A 12231-nucleotide genomic window follows, 5' to 3' on the forward strand; every position below is an offset into this window, starting at 1 on the left:
TGTCATCAGTGGCATTTTCAAGGCCTCCTTATAGTCTTTCTCTGTGTAACGAAGACACGACATTGTTTCGGGGTGACGATGCTGCCACGGTCATACTGTTCGACTATAACGAGAGAAGCGAGGGCAGGTTCCCCGCTGATAAAACCACTTGTCACCAAGCTGCAGTGTTAGAACAGGGCGATTAGTTTCCTGGCGCGTCAGCTGTCATCAGTGACATTTTCAAGGCCTCCTTATAGTCTTTCTCTGTGTAACGCAGACAAGACATAGCTTGGGGGTGACGATGCCGCCACGTTCATACTGTTCGACTATAACGAGACAAGGGAGGGCAAGTTCCCCGCTGATAAAGCCACTTGTCACCAAGCAGCAGTGTTAAAACAGGGCGATTAGTTTTCTGGCGCATCAGCTGTCATCAGTGGCAATTTCAAGGCATCCTTATAATATTTGTTTGTGTAACGCAGACACGACATTGCTTCGGAGTGACGACGCCGCCACGGTCAAACTGTTCGACTATAACGAGAGAAGGGAGGGCAGGTTCCCCGCTGATAAAGCCACTTGTCACCCAGCTGCAGTGTTAGAACAGGGCGATTAGTTTCCTGGCGCATCAGCTGTCATCAGTGGCATTTTCAAGGCCTCCTTAGAGTCTTTCTCTGTGTAAAGCAGACACGACATTGCTTCGGGGTGACAATGCCGCCACGGTCATACTGTTTGACTATAACGAGAGAAGGGAGGGCAGGTTCCCCGCTGATGAAGCCACTTGTCACCAAGGTGCAGTGTTAGAACAGGGCGATTAGTTTCCTGGCGCATCAGCTGTCATCAGTGGCATTTTCAAGGCCTCCTTAGAGTCTTTCTCTGTGTAAAGCAGACACGACATTGCTTGGGGGTGACGATGCCGCCACGGTCATACTGTTTGACTATAACGAGACAACGGAGGGCAGGTTCCCAGCTGATAAAGCCACTTGTCACCAAGCTGCAGTGTTAGAACAGGGCGATTAGTTTCCTGGTGCATCAGCTGTCATCAGTGGCAATTTCAAGGCATCCTTATAATATTTGTCTGTGTAACGCACACACGACATTGCTTCGGGGTGACGATGCCGCCACGGTCATACTGTTCGACTACAACGAGAGAAGGGAGGGCAGGTTTTCCGCTGATAAAGCCACTTGTCACCAAGGTGCAGTGTTAGAACAGGGCGATTAGTTTCCTGGCGTATCAGCTGTCATCAGTGGCAATTTCAAGGCATCCTTATAATATTTGTCTGTGTTAAGCAGACACGACATTGCTTCGGGGTGACGATGCCGCCACGGTCATACTGTTCGACTATAACGAGAGAAGGGAGGGCAGGTTCCCCGCTGATAAAGCCACTTGTCACCCAGCTGCAGTGTTAGAACAGGGCGATTAGTTTCCTGGCGCATCAGCTGTCATCAGTGGCATTTTCAAGGCCTCCTTAGAGTCTTTCTCTGTGTAAAGAAGACACGACATTGCTTCGGGGTGACGATGCCGCCACGGTCATACTGTTCGAGTATAACGAGAGAAAGGAGGGCAGGTTCCCCGCTGATAACGCCACTTGGTCACCAAGCTGCAGTGTTAGAACAGGGCGATTAGTTTCCTGGCGCATCAGCTGTTATCAGTGGCATTTTCAAGGCCTCCTTATAGTCTTTCTCTGTGTAACGCAGACACGACATTGCTTCGGGGGGATGATGCCGCCACGGTCATACTGTTCGACTATAACGAGAGAAGGGAGGGCAGTTTCCCCGCTGATAATGCCACTTGTCACCAAGCTGCAGTGTTAAAACAGGGCAATTAGTTTTCTGGTGCATCAGCTGTCATCACTGGCATTTTCAAGGCCTCCTTATAGTCTTTCTCTGTGTAACGCAGACACGACATTGCTTCGGGGTGACGATGCTGCCACGGTCATACTGTTCGACTATAACGAGAGAAGCGAGGGCAGGTTCCCCGCTGATAAAACCACTTGTCACCAAGCTGCAGTGTTAGAACAGGGCGATTAGTTTCCTGGCGCGTCAGCTGTCATCAGTGACATTTTCAAGGCCTCCTTATAGTCTTTCTCTGTGTAACGCAGACAAGACATAGCTTGGGGGTGACGATGCCGCCACGTTCATACTGTTCGACTATAACGAGACAAGGGAGGGCAAGTTCCCCGCTGATAAAGCCACTTGTCACCAAGCAGCAGTGTTAAAACAGGGCGATTAGTTTCCTGGCGCGTCAGCTGTCATCAGTGGCAATTTCAAGGCATCCTTATAATATTTGTTTGTGTAACGCAGACACGACATTGCTTCGGAGTGACGATGCCGCCACGGTCAAACTGTTCGACTATAACGAGAGAAGGGAGGGCAGGTTCCCCGCTGATAAAGCCACTTGTCACCAAGGTGCAGTGTTAGAACAGGGCGATTAGTTTCCTGGCGTATCAGCTGTCATCAGTGGCATTTTCAAGGCCTCCTTATAGTCTTTCTCTGTGTAACGCAGACACGACATTGCTTCGGGGGGACGATGCCGCCATGGTCATACTGTTCGACTATAACGAGAGAAGGGAGGGCAGTTTCCCCGCTGATAATGCCACTTGTCACCAAGCTGCAGTGTTAAAACCGGGCAATTAGTTTTCTGGTGCATCAGCTGTCATCACTGGCATTTTCAAGGCCTCCTTATAGGTTTTCTCTGTGTAACGCAGACACGACATTGCTTCGGGGTGATGATGCTGCCACGGTCATACTGTTCGACTATAACGAGAGAAGCGAGGGCAGGTTCCCCGCTGATAAAACCACTTGTCACCAAGCTGCAGTGTTAGAACAGGGCAATTAGTTCCGTGGCGCATCAGCTGTCATCAGTGACATTTTCAAGGCCTCCTTATAGTCTTTCTCTGTGTAACGTAGACACGACATTGCTTCGGGGGGACGATGCCGCCACGGTCATACTGTTCGACTATAACGAGAGAAGGGAGGGCAGTTTCCCCGCTGATAATGCCACTTGTCACAAAGCTGCAGTGTTAAAACAGGGCAATTATTTTTCTGGTGCATCAGCTGTCATCACTGGCATTTTCAAGGCCTCCTTATAGTCTTTCTCTGTGTAACGCAGACACGACATTGCTTCGGGGTGACGATGCCGCCACGGTCATACTGTTCGACTATAACGAGAGAAGGGAGGGCAGGTTCCCCTCTGATAAAGCCACTTGTCACCCAGCTGCAGTGTTAGAACAGGGCGGTTAGTTTCCTGGTGCATCAGCGGTCATCAGTGGCATTCTCAAGGCCTCTTTATAGTCTTTCTCAGTGTAAAGCAGACAAGACATTGCTTCGGGGTGACGATGCCGCCACGGTCATACTGTTCGAGTATAACGAGAGAAGGGAGGGCAGGTTCCCCGCTGATAAAGCCACTTGTCACCCAGCTGCAGTGTTAGAACAGGGCGATTAGTTTCCTGGCGCATCAGCTGTCATCAGTGGCATTTTCAAGGCCTCCTTATAGTCTTTCTCTGTGTAAAGCAGACACGACATTGCATCGGGGTGACGATGCCGCCACGGTCATACTGTTCGAGTATAACGAGAGAAAGGAGGGCAGGTTCCCCGCTGATAACGCCACTTGTCACCAAGCTGCAGTGTTAGAACAGGGCGATTAGTTTCCTGGCGCATCAGCTGTTATTAGTGGCATTTTCAAGCCCTCCTTATAGTCTTTCTCTGTGTAACGCAGACAAGACATTGCTTCGGGGTGACGATGCTGCCACGGTCATACTGTTCGACTATAACGAGACAACGGAGCGCAGGTTCCCAGCTGATAAAGCCACTTGTCACCAAGCTGCAGTGTTAGAACAGGGCGATTAGTTTCCTGGTGCATCAGCTGTCATCAGTGGCAATTTCAAGGCATCCTTATAATATTTGTCTGTGTAACGCAGACACGACATTGCTTCGGGGTGACGATGCCGCCACGGTCATACTGTTCGACTATAACGAGAGAAGGGAGGGCAGGTTCCCCGCTGATAAAGCCACTTGTCACCCAGCTGCAGTGTTATAACAGGGCGATTAGTTTCCTGGCGCATCAGCTGTCATCAGTGGCATTTTCAAGGCCTCCTTAGAGTCTTTCTCTGTGTAAAGCAGACACGACATTGCTTCGGGGTGACGATGCTGCCACGGTCATACTGTTTGACTATAACGAGAGAAGGGAGGGCAGGTTCCCCACTGATAAAGCCAGTTGTCACCAAGGTGCAGTGTTAGAACAGGGCGATTAGTTTCCTGGCGTATCAGCTGTCATCAGTGGCAATTTCAAGGCATCCTTATAATATTTGTCTGTGTTAAGCAGACACGACATTGCTTCGGGGTGACGATGCCGCCACGGTCATACTGTTCGACTATAACGAGAGAAGGGAGGGCAGGTTCCCCGCTGATAAAGCCACTTGTCACCCAGCTGCAGTGTTAGAACAGGGCGATTAGTTTCCTGGCGCATCAGCTGTCATCAGTGGCATTTTCAAGGCCTCCTTAGAGTCTTTCTCTGTGTAAAGCAGACACGACATTGCTTGGGGGTGACGATGCCGCCACGGTCATACTGTTTGACTATAACGAGAGAAGGGAGGGCAGGTTCCCCGCTGATAAAGCCACTTGTCACCAAGGTGCAGTGATACAACAGGGCGATTAGTTTCCTGGCGTATCAGCTGTCATCAGTGGCATTTTCAAGGCCTCCTTATAGTCTTTCTCTGTGTAACGAAGACACGACATTGTTTCGGGGTGACGATGCTGCCACGGTCATACTGTTCGACTATAACGAGAGAAGCGAGGGCAGGTTCCCCGCTGATAAAACCACTTGTCACCAAGCTGCAGTGTTAGAACAGGGCGATTAGTTTCCTGGCGCGTCAGCTGTCATCAGTGACATTTTCAAGGCCTCCTTATAGTCTTTCTCTGTGTAACGCAGACAAGACATAGCTTGGGGGTGACGATGCCGCCACGTTCATACTGTTCGACTATAACGAGACAAGGGAGGGCAAGTTCCCCGCTGATAAAGCCACTTGTCACCAAGCAGCAGTGTTAAAACAGGGCGATTAGTTTTCTGGCGCATCAGCTGTCATCAGTGGCAATTTCAAGGCATCCTTATAATATTTGTTTGTGTAACGCAGACACGACATTGCTTCGGAGTGACGACGCCGCCACGGTCAAACTGTTCGACTATAACGAGAGAAGGGAGGGCAGGTTCCCCGCTGATAAAGCCACTTGTCACCCAGCTGCAGTGTTAGAACAGGGCGATTAGTTTCCTGGCGCATCAGCTGTCATCAGTGGCATTTTCAAGGCCTCCTTAGAGTCTTTCTCTGTGTAAAGCAGACACGACATTGCTTCGGGGTGACAATGCCGCCACGGTCATACTGTTTGACTATAACGAGAGAAGGGAGGGCAGGTTCCCCGCTGATGAAGCCACTTGTCACCAAGGTGCAGTGTTAGAACAGGGCGATTAGTTTCCTGGCGCATCAGCTGTCATCAGTGGCATTTTCAAGGCCTCCTTAGAGTCTTTCTCTGTGTAAAGCAGACACGACATTGCTTGGGGGTGACGATGCCGCCACGGTCATACTGTTTGACTATAACGAGACAACGGAGGGCAGGTTCCCAGCTGATAAAGCCACTTGTCACCAAGCTGCAGTGTTAGAACAGGGCGATTAGTTTCCTGGTGCATCAGCTGTCATCAGTGGCAATTTCAAGGCATCCTTATAATATTTGTCTGTGTAACGCACACACGACATTGCTTCGGGGTGACGATGCCGCCACGGTCATACTGTTCGACTACAACGAGAGAAGGGAGGGCAGGTTTTCCGCTGATAAAGCCACTTGTCACCAAGGTGCAGTGTTAGAACAGGGCGATTAGTTTCCTGGCGTATCAGCTGTCATCAGTGGCAATTTCAAGGCATCCTTATAATATTTGTCTGTGTTAAGCAGACACGACATTGCTTCGGGGTGACGATGCCGCCACGGTCATACTGTTCGACTATAACGAGAGAAGGGAGGGCAGGTTCCCCGCTGATAAAGCCACTTGTCACCCAGCTGCAGTGTTAGAACAGGGCGATTAGTTTCCTGGCGCATCAGCTGTCATCAGTGGCATTTTCAAGGCCTCCTTAGAGTCTTTCTCTGTGTAAAGAAGACACGACATTGCTTCGGGGTGACGATGCCGCCACGGTCATACTGTTCGAGTATAACGAGAGAAAGGAGGGCAGGTTCCCCGCTGATAACGCCACTTGGTCACCAAGCTGCAGTGTTAGAACAGGGCGATTAGTTTCCTGGCGCATCAGCTGTTATCAGTGGCATTTTCAAGGCCTCCTTATAGTCTTTCTCTGTGTAACGCAGACACGACATTGCTTCGGGGGGATGATGCCGCCACGGTCATACTGTTCGACTATAACGAGAGAAGGGAGGGCAGTTTCCCCGCTGATAATGCCACTTGTCACCAAGCTGCAGTGTTAAAACAGGGCAATTAGTTTTCTGGTGCATCAGCTGTCATCACTGGCATTTTCAAGGCCTCCTTATAGTCTTTCTCTGTGTAACGCAGACACGACATTGCTTCGGGGTGACGATGCTGCCACGGTCATACTGTTCGACTATAACGAGAGAAGCGAGGGCAGGTTCCCCGCTGATAAAACCACTTGTCACCAAGCTGCAGTGTTAGAACAGGGCGATTAGTTTCCTGGCGCGTCAGCTGTCATCAGTGACATTTTCAAGGCCTCCTTATAGTCTTTCTCTGTGTAACGCAGACAAGACATAGCTTGGGGGTGACGATGCCGCCACGTTCATACTGTTCGACTATAACGAGACAAGGGAGGGCAAGTTCCCCGCTGATAAAGCCACTTGTCACCAAGCAGCAGTGTTAAAACAGGGCGATTAGTTTCCTGGCGCGTCAGCTGTCATCAGTGGCAATTTCAAGGCATCCTTATAATATTTGTTTGTGTAACGCAGACACGACATTGCTTCGGAGTGACGATGCCGCCACGGTCAAACTGTTCGACTATAACGAGAGAAGGGAGGGCAGGTTCCCCGCTGATAAAGCCACTTGTCACCAAGGTGCAGTGTTAGAACAGGGCGATTAGTTTCCTGGCGTATCAGCTGTCATCAGTGGCATTTTCAAGGCCTCCTTATAGTCTTTCTCTGTGTAACGCAGACACGACATTGCTTCGGGGGGACGATGCCGCCATGGTCATACTGTTCGACTATAACGAGAGAAGGGAGGGCAGTTTCCCCGCTGATAATGCCACTTGTCACCAAGCTGCAGTGTTAAAACCGGGCAATTAGTTTTCTGGTGCATCAGCTGTCATCACTGGCATTTTCAAGGCCTCCTTATAGGTTTTCTCTGTGTAACGCAGACACGACATTGCTTCGGGGTGATGATGCTGCCACGGTCATACTGTTCGACTATAACGAGAGAAGCGAGGGCAGGTTCCCCGCTGATAAAACCACTTGTCACCAAGCTGCAGTGTTAGAACAGGGCAATTAGTTCCGTGGCGCATCAGCTGTCATCAGTGACATTTTCAAGGCCTCCTTATAGTCTTTCTCTGTGTAACGTAGACACGACATTGCTTCGGGGGGACGATGCCGCCACGGTCATACTGTTCGACTATAACGAGAGAAGGGAGGGCAGTTTCCCCGCTGATAATGCCACTTGTCACAAAGCTGCAGTGTTAAAACAGGGCAATTATTTTTCTGGTGCATCAGCTGTCATCACTGGCATTTTCAAGGCCTCCTTATAGTCTTTCTCTGTGTAACGCAGACACGACATTGCTTCGGGGTGACGATGCCGCCACGGTCATACTGTTCGACTATAACGAGAGAAGGGAGGGCAGGTTCCCCGCTGATAAAGCCACTTGTCACCCAGCTGCAGTGTTAGAACAGGGCGGTTAGTTTCCTGGTGCATCAGCGGTCATCAGTGGCATTCTCAAGGCCTCTTTATAGTCTTTCTCAGTGTAAAGCAGACAAGACATTGCTTCGGGGTGACGATGCCGCGACGGTCATACTGTTCGAGTATAACGAGAGAAGGGAGGGCAGGTTCCCCGCTGATAAAGCCACTTGTCACCCAGCTGCAGTGTTAGAACAGGGCGATTAGTTTCCTGGCGCATCAGCTGTCATCAGTGGCATTTTCAAGGCCTCCTTATAGTCTTTCTCTGTGTAAAGCAGACACGACATTGCATCGGGGTGACGATGCCGCCACGGTCATACTGTTCGAGTATAACGAGAGAAAGGAGGGCAGGTTCCCCGCTGATAACGCCACTTGTCACCAAGCTGCAGTGTTAGAACAGGGCGATTAGTTTCCTGGCGCATCAGCTGTTATTAGTGGCATTTTCAAGGCCTCCTTATAGTCTTTCTCTGTGTAACGCAGACAAGACATTGCTTCGGGGTGACGATGCTGCCACGGTCATACTGTTCGACTATAACGAGACAACGGAGCGCAGGTTCCCAGCTGATAAAGCCACTTGTCACCAAGCTGCAGTGTTAGAACAGGGCGATTAGTTTCCTGGTGCATCAGCTGTCATCAGTGGCAATTTCAAGGCATCCTTATAATATTTGTCTGTGTAACGCAGACACGACATTGCTTCGGGGTGACGATGCCGCCACGGTCATACTGTTCGACTATAACGAGAGAAGGGAGGGCAGGTTCCCCGCTGATAAAGCCACTTGTCACCCAGCTGCAGTGTTATAACAGGGCGATTAGTTTCCTGGCGCATCAGCTGTCATCAGTGGCATTTTCAAGGCCTCCTTAGAGTCTTTCTCTGTGTAAAGCAGACACGACATTGCTTCGGGGTGACGATGCTGCCACGGTCATACTGTTTGACTATAACGAGAGAAGGGAGGGCAGGTTCCCCACTGATAAAGCCAGTTGTCACCAAGGTGCAGTGTTAGAACAGGGCGATTAGTTTCCTGGCGTATCAGCTGTCATCAGTGGCAATTTCAAGGCATCCTTATAATATTTGTCTGTGTTAAGCAGACACGACATTGCTTCGGGGTGACGATGCCGCCACGGTCATACTGTTCGACTATAACGAGAGAAGAGAGGGCAGGTTCCCCGCTGATAAAGCCACTTGTCACCCAGCTGCAGTGTTAGAACAGGGCGATTAGTTTCCTGGCGCATCAGCTGTCATCAGTGGCATTTTCAAGGCCTCCTTAGAGTCTTTCTCTGTGTAAAGCAGACACGACATTGCTTGGGGGTGACGATGCCGCCACGGTCATACTGTTTGACTATAACGAGAGAAGGGAGGGCAGGTTCCCCGCTGATAAAGCCACTTGTCACCAAGGTGCAGTGATACAACAGGGCGATTAGTTTCCTGGCGTATCAGCTGTCATCAGTGGCATTTTCAAGGCCTCCTTATAGTCTTTCTCTGTGTAACGAAGACACGACATTGTTTCGGGGTGACGATGCTGCCACGGTCATACTGTTCGACTATAACGAGAGAAGCGAGGGCAGGTTCCCCGCTGATAAAACCACTTGTCACCAAGCTGCAGTGTTAGAACAGGGCGATTAGTTTCCTGGCGCGTCAGCTGTCATCAGTGGCAATTTCAAGGCATCCTTATAATATTTGTCTGTGTTAAGCAGACACGACATTGCTTCGGGGTGACGATGCCGCCACGGTCATACTGTTCGACTATAACGAGAGAAGGGAGGGCAGGTTCCCCGCTGATAAAGCCACTTGTCACCCAGCTGCAGTGTTAGAACAGGGCGATTAGTTTCCTGGCGCATCAGCTGTCATCAGTGGCATTTTCAAGGCCTCCTTAGAGTCTTTCTCTGTGTAAAGAAGACACGACATTGCTTCGGGGTGACGATGCCGCCACGGTCATACTGTTCGAGTATAACGAGAGAAAGGAGGGCAGGTTCCCCGCTGATAACGCCACTTGGTCACCAAGCTGCAGTGTTAGAACAGGGCGATTAGTTTCCTGGCGCATCAGCTGTTATCAGTGGCATTTTCAAGGCCTCCTTATAGTCTTTCTCTGTGTAACGCAGACACGACATTGCTTCGGGGGGATGATGCCGCCACGGTCATACTGTTCGACTATAACGAGAGAAGGGAGGGCAGTTTCCCCGCTGATAATGCCACTTGTCACCAAGCTGCAGTGTTAAAACAGGGCAATTAGTTTTCTGGTGCATCAGCTGTCATCACTGGCATTTTCAAGGCCTCCTTATAGTCTTTCTCTGTGTAACGCAGACACGACATTGCTTCGGGGTGACGATGCTGCCACGGTCATACTGTTCGACTATAACGAGAGAAGCGAGGGCAGGTTCCCCGCTGATAAAACCACTTGTCACCAAGCTGCAGTGTTAGAACAGGGCGATTAGTTTCCTGGCGCGTCAGCTGTCATCAGTGACATTTTCAAGGCCTCCTTATAGTCTTTCTCTGTGTAACGCAGACAAGACATAGCTTGGGGGTGACGATGCCGCCACGTTCATACTGTTCGACTATAACGAGACAAGGGAGGGCAAGTTCCCCGCTGATAAAGCCACTTGTCACCAAGCAGCAGTGTTAAAACAGGGCGATTAGTTTCCTGGCGCGTCAGCTGTCATCAGTGGCAATTTCAAGGCATCCTTATAATATTTGTTTGTGTAACGCAGACACGACATTGCTTCGGAGTGACGATGCCGCCACGGTCAAACTGTTCGACTATAACGAGAGAAGGGAGGGCAGGTTCCCCGCTGATAAAGCCACTTGTCACCAAGGTGCAGTGTTAGAACAGGGCGATTAGTTTCCTGGCGTATCAGCTGTCATCAGTGGCATTTTCAAGGCCTCCTTATAGTCTTTCTCTGTGTAACGCAGACACGACATTGCTTCGGGGGGACGATGCCGCCATGGTCATACTGTTCGACTATAACGAGAGAAGGGAGGGCAGTTTCCCCGCTGATAATGCCACTTGTCACCAAGCTGCAGTGTTAAAACCGGGCAATTAGTTTTCTGGTGCATCAGCTGTCATCACTGGCATTTTCAAGGCCTCCTTATAGGTTTTCTCTGTGTAACGCAGACACGACATTGCTTCGGGGTGATGATGCTGCCACGGTCATACTGTTCGACTATAACGAGAGAAGCGAGGGCAGGTTCCCCGCTGATAAAACCACTTGTCACCAAGCTGCAGTGTTAGAACAGGGCAATTAGTTCCGTGGCGCATCAGCTGTCATCAGTGACATTTTCAAGGCCTCCTTATAGTCTTTCTCTGTGTAACGTAGACACGACATTGCTTCGGGGGGACGATGCCGCCACGGTCATACTGTTCGACTATAACGAGAGAAGGGAGGGCAGTTTCCCCGCTGATAATGCCACTTGTCACAAAGCTGCAGTGTTAAAACAGGGCAATTATTTTTCTGGTGCATCAGCTGTCATCACTGGCATTTTCAAGGCCTCCTTATAGTCTTTCTCTGTGTAACGCAGACACGACATTGCTTCGGGGTGACGATGCCGCCACGGTCATACTGTTCGACTATAACGAGAGAAGGGAGGGCAGGTTCCCCGCTGATAAAGCCACTTGTCACCCAGCTGCAGTGTTAGAACAGGGCGGTTAGTTTCCTGGTGCATCAGCGGTCATCAGTGGCATTCTCAAGGCCTCTTTATAGTCTTTCTCAGTGTAAAGCAGACAAGACATTGCTTCGGGGTGACGATGCCGCGACGGTCATACTGTTCGAGTATAACGAGAGAAGGGAGGGCAGGTTCCCCGCTGATAAAGCCACTTGTCACCCAGCTGCAGTGTTAGAACAGGGCGATTAGTTTCCTGGCGCATCAGCTGTCATCAGTGGCATTTTCAAGGCCTCCTTATAGTCTTTCTCTGTGTAAAGCAGACACGACATTGCATCGGGGTGACGATGCCGCCACGGTCATACTGTTCGAGTATAACGAGAGAAAGGAGGGCAGGTTCCCCGCTGATAACGCCACTTGTCACCAAGCTGCAGTGTTAGAACAGGGCGATTAGTTTCCTGGCGCATCAGCTGTTATTAGTGGCATTTTCAAGGCCTCCTTATAGTCTTTCTCTGTGTAACGCAGACAAGACATTGCTTCGGGGTGACGATGCTGCCACGGTCATACTGTTCGACTATAACGAGACAACGGAGCGCAGGTTCCCAGCTGATAAAGCCACTTGTCACCAAGCTGCAGTGTTAGAACAGGGCGATTAGTTTCCTGGTGCATCAGCTGTCATCAGTGGCAATTTCAAGGCATCCTTATAATATTTGTCTGTGTAACGCAGACACGACATTGCTTCGGGGTGACGATGCCGCCACGGTCATACTGTTCGACTATA

The sequence above is a fragment of the Haemaphysalis longicornis genome, unplaced genomic scaffold (assembly GCF_048455015.1).
Source record: "Haemaphysalis longicornis isolate Haplotype H1 unplaced genomic scaffold, Haemaphysalis longicornis Haplotype H1 scaffold_11, whole genome shotgun sequence".
NCBI classification, from domain to species: Eukaryota; Metazoa; Arthropoda; class Arachnida; order Ixodida; family Ixodidae; genus Haemaphysalis; species Haemaphysalis longicornis.